The following is a 7,098-nucleotide window of genomic DNA, read 5'->3' on the forward strand; positions in this document are numbered from 1 at the left end:
TGTGTTTACAGCAAGCAGCAAGACAAAGTTAACTGGGAACTCCATGAGCAGAATAGCAAAAGATAAAAGATACCCTTATTCAGGTGATGAACTGCTAAAATGAACCAGCTCTAACTCATGTACTTCTCAACTTTTTGTCGTTTTCCCGTTCGCAGGTGCATGTCCTCCCCCGGGAAACCAGTACTGGGTCCTCTGCTGGTGGCACAGCTTCTCTCTTCCAAGGAGCAAAGCCCTGACAGCGCTGCTGCACTGCTCTGACATGAGTGCTGCTGCCCGCTGAGCAGCATTTTAATTCAGCTGGATTCCAACAACACCACAAAACTCTGGGACAGCAACTTCTCTTAAACTATACAAATGAGGACTGTGCTACAGGGCATGGTTTAATCCCCCAGGGCAAAGATCACGTCTTGCTGCATTTCACCATAAACACATAAAAATTTCCCTACACACTTTAAAAAATTGCACCTTTGCATTCTGTGGCTGCATCACAAGAGAGATACCAGTCTGTGGCTATTTACAACAGAATCTCTCCGATCGCTAAATTAAATACTGATTGGTAAAATCAACATCACAAAACAATCAATAGCATACATTACTGTACCCAGTTTCCCATGAAAGGTATGCAATTCCCAAGTAAAATTCATATTTAAGGGGTCTCCATCCAACATTAAGGTCTAACTGTGCTGACAACACACGCTGGCCAGCATGCCCTCCAGGGCGAGTTGTGATAGGTGCAATTCAGTTAGAAAAACTGGGACTCGGTTGTTCTGTCATCAATGGGCCCGGGTTCAACCCTTCACTCTGACTAGACCTGGTGGAGCGACTGTATCACCAGCGCGACGTTCCTGGGGAAGAATAAAAAAAGGAAGAGACAGTGGTAAGAGGAACTGGGATGCTCAGGTAAAGTTGAGGTATTTCCTAACAGTGAACATCACCCTTTAGCAGCACACACGCCACGAGTAAGATTCTCACTACAGAGATGCAACACCAAAAAATCACAGTTGCTCTGCTGTATTGAAAGCCCTGTGCTATTTCAAAATTCTGATTGTCATCTTAAGAGTCAGGTTTACATCAGCTACTGCCCCAAAACAGGTTAAAAACAAGCACGTGCAAGAATGCTAATAAGCTTGTGTAATAACAAAAGTGGATGCAGGGAGGACTGGTGGGGGAGCTGGGTTTCCTGAGCCCATGCGAGGTGACTTGCACAGCTGTGTACATTGCCAGGTCTGTCATACCAAAGGCCCATTTGATGCACATCGAGGTACACATTCAGACAGATATTTGCATATTTGTTAATTATTCCTGTGCCATCGAGGGATACAGCTGCACAATTCTAAATGCCTGTTTATATGGTTAAAATATGAGAGAAAAGCATACTTGATTTGCCTGAGGTGCCACGCAATTTAAAAATACTGATTAGAACTATGATCCTCATTTGCCCATAAGCTCACAAGTGTAATTTTAAACACACAGCTCAGTTAAACAAATACTTTCAAACGTGTCTACAATAAAACCATTCCACAGAGCTACTCTCATGGCATCATATCTTGTTTAAAATTAATCCACTCAGCAGAAAGTTTCCAAGTCAGATTTGGCCAGGGAAATAGAGCAAAAGACCAAATTATAACATGGGAAAGGAAACGCCAGATAAGAGAAAAGGCAGAAATGGATGAGAAAATGCCAGGCCAGGCTGAAACTATTTTAGGGCAATGGTGATGACTGATGCTTTCTGGAGCGTCTACGGGAAACATATCGCATTGGACATAGAAAGCACATTAAAGTCAAAGCACAGACTCAGGTTCCCTTTTGCTGATTCTTATTTGATAGTGAAAAACTCTGGCAGAGTGGTGAAATGGAGAGCTAAGGGCTTTAGTGCCTGGAAGGACCATAGTTCACCAAAGGACACCTCTCAGCACACTGAGATGCTGCTTTAGGCCTCTTTATTTGAACAGTATAAAGGGTGGCTACAGTAGTATCTCAGGGGTTCAGGTGATCCTTATCCTCGCTGAGCTACAGACTTGCTGAGCTACAGACTTGTGCCTTATCTTAGCAGCCCTTTGATGGAATTATAATAATTGTAATTCACATTTGTCTATCACTCTGGATCTTAATGGATGCTTAAAGGATGATTGGCCTGAGGATCAATAGTAACACATCTTGTCTACTTGGGATGAGAGAATTGGATGTTAAAATAAATACCTCTACTATGCTAAAGATGTAGAAATAATAAGCAGATCAATACAAACAAAGTTTACCCGTAGGTGAGAAGGCCCCGCACGCAGCACGGAGGGGAGCTGGCTGTTCTGCAGATGCAGCCTGTTTTACAAGTACGCGTGTCTGTGTGCTTTTCAAGTCGCATAATAAATCACACAACATTTTCCACAAATAAATTCTTGCTAATCTAACCAGACAATTCTTAAACCTTTAATGGGCCCATGATTGTAAAATCATTTCGTCTGGGTTTTTGAGCAGTAATCTTCAAATTACGGGTCTGTAACAGCAATAATGGAATGTGTCATAACAGAGTTTTTCCTCAGCAAGTGTATTATTGCAATAAAATAATGTAACTAGTCACCTCTACATTCTGCATTAACCCTTTTTATGATAATTTTGAGTAAAGTGTATTTCTCATTTCCATTAAATGATATCCTTGCATCTCACTGAAACAGTAGACTATATAGAACCGAAAGCAAAGCGACAGATGCACATTCTTTTTTAGCAGATTCTATCCATGTCACTAACTTGTTGTTGAGATAAAACCCACTCAGTTTAAGAATTTTTTACTATACTTCGGTGTTGATGTAAGACTAACTTAAAATTCTGAGTCTGGATTTTCAGTCACACACTTTTGTGTACACAGAAATACATGTACGAATTAGAAAATTATATCTGAAATTACATATACATATGCTCCAGCATCTCCTGGCATGGGGGAATTCATGATTGTATTACAACCTCCACACAAACACCTTGAAAACATAACCAGTAGAACCCATTTCCAGGTGCTCAAGTTCAGGATGATTTTCAGATAATTCTAAAATTACTTTAGGAGTTGCACCAAGCTAAACCATCATTGCACACCAAGTGTCAAGCCTTCATATCTCGTTTCAGAACATGGTTCCAAGAAATTTCATTAGTAGAAGTTATACATTATATATGCTGGAGCTATAGGCATGCTCAGTCATTTTAATGCTTTTGACAGAATTGGATCACAAAAAAATCATGTAACACCACCAAAATAAAGTTCTGATAAAGTTTTACCAACTGTAATCAAAGGATATTACAAGTTATTTTTTAAAATATGCAGTAAAAAGGTGAAGAGCTGAAAAAACCCTGTTGTAATTCATATTCATTTTATGAAATGTGATGGGAATAAGTATAAGCAACTTGGTATTACAGGAAAGCAAATCCAAATTATTTGATGGATAAATACTATAGTAAGATCACCAATGTATAGGCATTTTTTGGAACACAGGAAGTTCCACCTCAATATAAGAAAAAACTTCTTTACTGTGAGGGTGACAGAGCAGAGGAACAGGCTGCTCAGGGAGATTGTGGAGTCTCCTTCCCTGGAGACATTCAAAACCTGCCTGGATGCGTTCTTGTGACCCCTGCTCAAGCAGGGGTAGCTGGACGAGATGATCTCCAGAGGTCCCTTCCAACCCCTACCATTCTGTGATTCTGTGATTTTTCCGAAGAGAGTGCAAAGCTGTGATATTCCTCTGTGACATTCTGAATGTTTAATGAAATCCTGAATTTGTATCAAGCAGACCAGATTACAAGTAGCAATTTCATTAGGGTAATTGCTTGAAAAAAGAAAAACATTCTCTTGAAAGGGTTCAGTTGTCTTTCTAACTACTATCAATGCAGCGTTAATTGTGTCTTAATTTTTTTTAATACTTATAACTTAGCTCTCTTAACAAAACTGAAGGTCTACATAACCTGTTCCATTAAGTAAATTAGACCTCGTTTTTATTTGTTACTGAGATCAGCGTTTTGAAGCATGCAGCATAATTACAGAAGAAGATTAGAATTGTCTTCATTTTGTAATCCTTACAGAAATAATTTCAAGGAGTTTATCAGGGTTCCTTATAAAAATCATTAAGCTGCACTTTATCACTAAGCTCCACTGGACAGCAAGTCATTCTGGTCACCTGCAAGAGAAAAAGCCTGGCCAAGACCAGCACCGTTTCATTTCTTTCTTATTTTTGCCTTTAAATATTTTCTGTGGGATTCAAAGTAAAATCTCTTGGTGCTGTTTTATGCCAGCAATTACGTCAATTGTTTCACAAGGCCCTCATCTATCACCTGCCAATATACACACCTCGTTGCCTGCAGCACACTCCCCACCTCTGGTTCCCAGATTCCTTCGAGCAGTTTCCCAGTCCTGCTACATTGCACAGAGGTTCTGCAGCTTACACAAGTACAATTAGTTCCTATGAATTTATTTCACTTGTGGCTCCACAGTAAAAGGCTAGTTCAACACCACACCACATCTCCTACCTCCCTGGTGACTTTATCATTTAATAACTGTATTTGGATTGATTTAAACTGTAGTGATGCTAGTTTTATCATCTGTGTACTGGAAAAGCACTGCAAGAGAATAGTGAGTCCCCTGATCTACGAAGATGCTAAATTGATTTCTCTCTTCTGCCTATTGCTTCGTATCTATTGATGAGCTGAGTTTTGATGATTTAATTTAGTTTATGATAAATCCTTTTATGCTTTGGTTATGTTAGGGGCTTACTCTTCTTTGGTAGCTGGAGTCATTACAGGATTTACTATTCTCCTTGACATACAAAATCATTGCTAAGTGAGGGCTACAGTAACTCAGAAGTGAGTCTCTTCTGCTTGTAAATGACAGAAGAGCAATGCCAAAATAAGGCTGAATCACTTTTCAGGTGTATGAATGCGTTTTCAGATTCCCCTTCACATACAGAAATTCAGGGAAATAATGGGCTTAATAAGGCCTGAAGTTGTCTTTATTACTTTACTTCCTTTCTACAGAAGATGAAACAAACTATCACTACATTCTTAGCCAAACATACACTACCTGCATGAATTACTACAGACTTATTTTATAATTTAAGTAGGAGATTGAACAGATTGGAATTAGAAACATGAAAGCTCCTCTAAGTCACAGGACAAACACAGTGACTGTACATTAAAAGTATCTCCTAGGGAGAGAACAAATATTTTCTTTGCTCAGTATGCATATTGTTATCAGAGCGGATGAAAATAGTCACACATGAGGTTGCTCAGCAATGTGCTTCCTGCCTCCAATTCTGTTTTAAAAAACAAAAATTAAATAAGGTGTTGCATGCAATCAGGCATATCTAAAATCGAGCATGTATTGAGAAGCAAAATATATAATTAGGACTGAACAGGCACCTTCAAATGAGTTCAGTGACTGGCTTTTGTACTGTGTGGAGAAGGGCTGGACACAACTGCAACGCAGATGGAGAGGCTGCCCAGCAGCTCCCCTGACATGCTACCCTGTAGTGTTCCTCCTGCCAGCCTAGAAAACACCCTCTGGTGTAACATTACCCATTAGCTGGGAATGCCAATAGTATTTAGACCTGTCTTCCATCCATCCTTATGACTGGGAAACTTGTGCAAAGAAGCAAACTGGTATAAATTAGCCAGAGCATGATGTTCAGCAAGCTGACATCTGAGGAATGGGGCAGCAAGTCACTCAGAGCTGGTGCTGTGCCAGTGCCACCTGCAAGCTCTGGGGTAGAAATCACTGCAATACCCACAGTACAATTCTGAACCGGCCTCTGAGCACTGCAGCAATTCCAGCGTAAGCAGAATATAGTTATAGTGTATACTATCCAATATACTTACTATAGGCTTCCATTTTACTTGCATCCAATTACCAGTTCAGCAGGAAAAGCACAAGAGGGTAAAGGATAACCGGGCTTCTCACGTCTCATTGAAAATTAAATAATTTTTCTTTTTTTTTTTTTTCCCCTACTACTCAGTGTGTTATCAACACCTAAAATGTAGCTGCTATGGCTACTCTTTTTCATTAAGATTTGGCCCAGGTACTTCCTTAGAAGCTTTATTCGGTCATAGAGAATGTAACTTGTGTTCCACCTGTCCCAGGGGTTGTCACTAACACTGATTTATAGCTTCATTTCCCTTATTTGTCTACTACAGTTATGTCTGTAAAGTTCCATTGGCATGTTTTTGAGTATACATTTCTGCTAAACCCATTATCCACAACACACTACACTTCTTATTCACTACAATACCTCCCATACTTTTAAAAGTCCTAATGATTTAACGGTATGAGAATGTCCTTGGAATCATCTGAAATCATTATTAATAACAATTCTTCCGCATTTTTTTCTCTAAGTTCTCAATATATATTCATAGCACAGTGATTTTGAGGTTCATAAAAGAGCAAATTACAGTTTATTTCCCAAATGATTTGCAAAGCTCTTCTTAACATGCATATACAGAAAACACAGCAAAAATTTGGAACTTCGCACCAGTGAGGCTGTTCCACAGTAAGAATGAAAAAGGATATAAAGGAACACATGAGCTCACCTACAAAATTCTCCCTATTTTTCACAGGGATGATACAGCCAGACTCGTAGTATTGTATTAACAAGGACATAAGGATGACAATGTATTGGCTTATCAGGACAATAATCTGTTCAGTTAATGTCACTAGAAGCCAAAGCAAATTTAAAGTACTAGGAAACAGAAATACCAACGTGTGCTCACAGGTCATTTATGCACACTGTGTGCCAATACTTACCATGAAAAGGATACAGGACATGTTGAGTCCATCGCTACTAAGTCATGAGGTATGCTTCCATGATCCAAAAACTCTGCTCTCTTTGCTGTGTCACACCAAATAAATAAACACTGTCTCTCTGGCACCTCAGTGATTCTACCAACTGCTAACAGCAACAGCAAGAATGGGTATCTATTGTGCAAACACTGTCCCAAACAAAAACTCACTGGAGGGGGTGGGTGGGCTAATAGCTACAGATAGGAAATTATACCTGCCCTGAAGGTGTAACAATTTCATCTCTGTTCCTTGCTGCATAGGCTACTTTTTAGTATTGAACAGTACAAAATCTC

The sequence above is a fragment of the Phalacrocorax aristotelis genome, chromosome 8 (genome assembly GCF_949628215.1).
Source record: "Phalacrocorax aristotelis chromosome 8, bGulAri2.1, whole genome shotgun sequence".
NCBI classification, from domain to species: Eukaryota; Metazoa; Chordata; class Aves; order Suliformes; family Phalacrocoracidae; genus Phalacrocorax; species Phalacrocorax aristotelis.